This window comes from Epinephelus moara, chromosome 14 (assembly GCF_006386435.1).
Source record: "Epinephelus moara isolate mb chromosome 14, YSFRI_EMoa_1.0, whole genome shotgun sequence".
NCBI lineage: Eukaryota > Metazoa > Chordata > Actinopteri > Perciformes > Serranidae > Epinephelus > Epinephelus moara.
The window spans coordinates 18,139,459-18,142,186 of NC_065519.1; positions in this window are offsets into that span (position 1 = coordinate 18,139,459).

Below are 2,728 nucleotides of genomic sequence, written 5' to 3' on the forward strand. Positions count from 1 at the left end.
CCTTCACAGCTTTTCCTTGTGGTTGAAGAGGCGGGCCGTCCAATCTTCCTGGCCACACCTGAGGGTGTGGTCTTACTTTATAAAAGGCCTCAGTTGTCAGCCTGCTCTCTCTCTCCCCCTGACTGAGCAGCTGACTGCCACATGGCCAACATGGTGTAATTTGGTTTGACTTTGTTTCATTTGTTCTGTTTTACACACACACACACACACACACACACACACACACACACACACATACTGCAGCCACTCCCGACACGACAACAAGTTTTACTTATTTTGAAGTAGATTTAGTTAAATAAATCACCTTTGTACCTTAAATTGTTGTGTAGACTCTTTTGTTGCAAACTGTGAGCCAAGTTTGTAACAGTCCTACAACCCAGAGATGAGTTAACATTTTAATTCCCTTGTCTGGAAGTCAATGGGTTTTTGTTTAGATGCCTGAAATAAAGTCTGTGGTTAACACAAGCTTATGAAACTTTTTGTTCTAGGGCATATAATGTGTCAGAATTTAGAATTTTTGAATTTTGAAGCTTTTATGAGTCTCAAAAAAGGCATTTGCTAAAAAGTGGCAACATGTGATGAAAGAATGTCATCACACAGCCTTTTTGTGGTATGATGTTGTTGTGGCTAAAACGGTTGCTTTGTATTTCTGCCGATTGCATTTACACTCCAAAAATCATAAAGTGGTGCTCATTTGTGAAGATCATCTTGATGAACAAAATCTGTAAGTATCATAAACCTTTGTTTGCCACAGAGTTTGTTCACTGCAGTAATCCAAACTCCATGTAATCCTGTTATATTACTCTACCCTGTCAGATGGCACAGTTCTTTTGTTTCTGATGTCACATTTGCCAGTTCCAGGTCTTTCCGCAACAACAAATGCATGTCCATAACATTCTGTGAGAAAGAGATGAAACCGTTAAGTTAAGAGCCTGTGTTGCAATCTTTCGTGATAAATAACACTGGCAGTGACGTACACTCTGCTGTCGGATTTCCCAGTTTGCAACCTGCAGGCGTGATTTGCATGTATGACAGTGGTGTACCACTTCGAAACTGTTGGGGTGTAAAATCGCAAAAATATCAATTCTTGCATAATGTTGCTTTAAAAATGTAAAGTTAGCTTCTCTTTCACATGAATAACAATTTATCTAATATAAAAAAAACTATTTTGTATAAGCATACATTTACCAAATAAAACGTATACTTGATACTTTGAGTACGTAATTCTGAAGAAAATAGTTTGAACTTTAACTAACATTAAGTTTGGTGCAGGATTTTGACTTGTAATGGAGCTACTTCCTATTCATACATCTAGGAAGAGACATAATCATTTATTTGAGCCAAGTTTCCAGCCACCTGACAAATGTAAATTTGACATTCACTTTCTTTTTTCCTCTGTTTTTGGTCTCCACCAACTGCTAGGAAATACCTGTCTCTTTAAAAACTAAATGCTCCACTATGTTCAGCAGCTAGTCACCAACTTGTTTTCTATTTGGTGCAGACTAGGTAGTGTACAGTGGATTTAGCAAAGCTTTAAATGGAAAACAGCTGCCTGCCGTGGCTAAAAATGACATGATGAGAGCAGTGACACTGAACTAAAAACAGTAATGTTGCTGCCAGAAAACCAAAACAACATACTAAAAGTTACTAAAATGTTCTGTAGTGCAGAGAGCTGCAGTTATTGATAATTATCATCGCTACAAGAAAACCTCCTAAGACACCAGTTTATGTTCTGCTGGCTGAATACAAAAGCAGATGAAGCATCAATATGGTGACTATGTGACTCCAAGTTTGTGGATATTCAGATTCACTATTTTTTCTTAAAGCATCTCTGTAGACTGGAATAGTAAGAGAAAAGGTTGTGTGATGTATAGGTCGCAGCTGCAGTAAAAGCTGTGCTCCAAAGGTATTCTTTGCCTTATTCAGATTTTCTGCACCTCATGCCTTTTTCCCACTTCACTTCATGAAATATGTATTAACTTTGAAACAACAAGCAAACTTGATATAAGCACAGATTCAAATGGCAAAGTTAGGAGATGAGAATGAGTGCTGTGAACTGTACATACTGTACCGGATATCTGCATGCAACATTAGCCTTAGAGTAATTGAAAAGTCATTAAAGTAGCTGAAGCTATAGAGGGGAGTGCACAATAACTACACTACACCAAGTTGTGTACCTACTGTAAGGCTACAAATTCCACTGTGTGACTAAAATGCAATACAGCTGTATTGATGTAAAAACTCATATCTATATAGATGTAAGTCATGTTCCAGTCAGATCTCTGCTGTGTACAGTAGTGGACAAACTGCACCATTGCAGAATACAGTCAATACCATCTTTATTACTTCAAGCGAGGGATAAAACCCTCGCTAGTCCATTTCCTGTCAGAACTATATTTTATTTAACAACCAAAAGCATAGAGTCCCCTACTGTGTAAAGGAAAACATGTGTGCCCTCAGGCAACCACAAACTACCACTCGAATCAGGGTCAATTTGAAAGCAGTATTTTGTTGGTTTTAAAATCAAACCACTTTGGTTTTGCTGAGGGATTCCCAGTCTGCAGTATGTATGTATGTATTTCGAGACAGAGCGATTATTATATAAGCATAGAGCATTATATAAACCTGGTCTTTTTGTACAAGACACAGTGATGTGGGAACAGATTATGTTCAAGCATGGTCTCTTTGTTTTCTCAGAGGTTTTGTCCAGTTTTTATCTGTGCTGTTT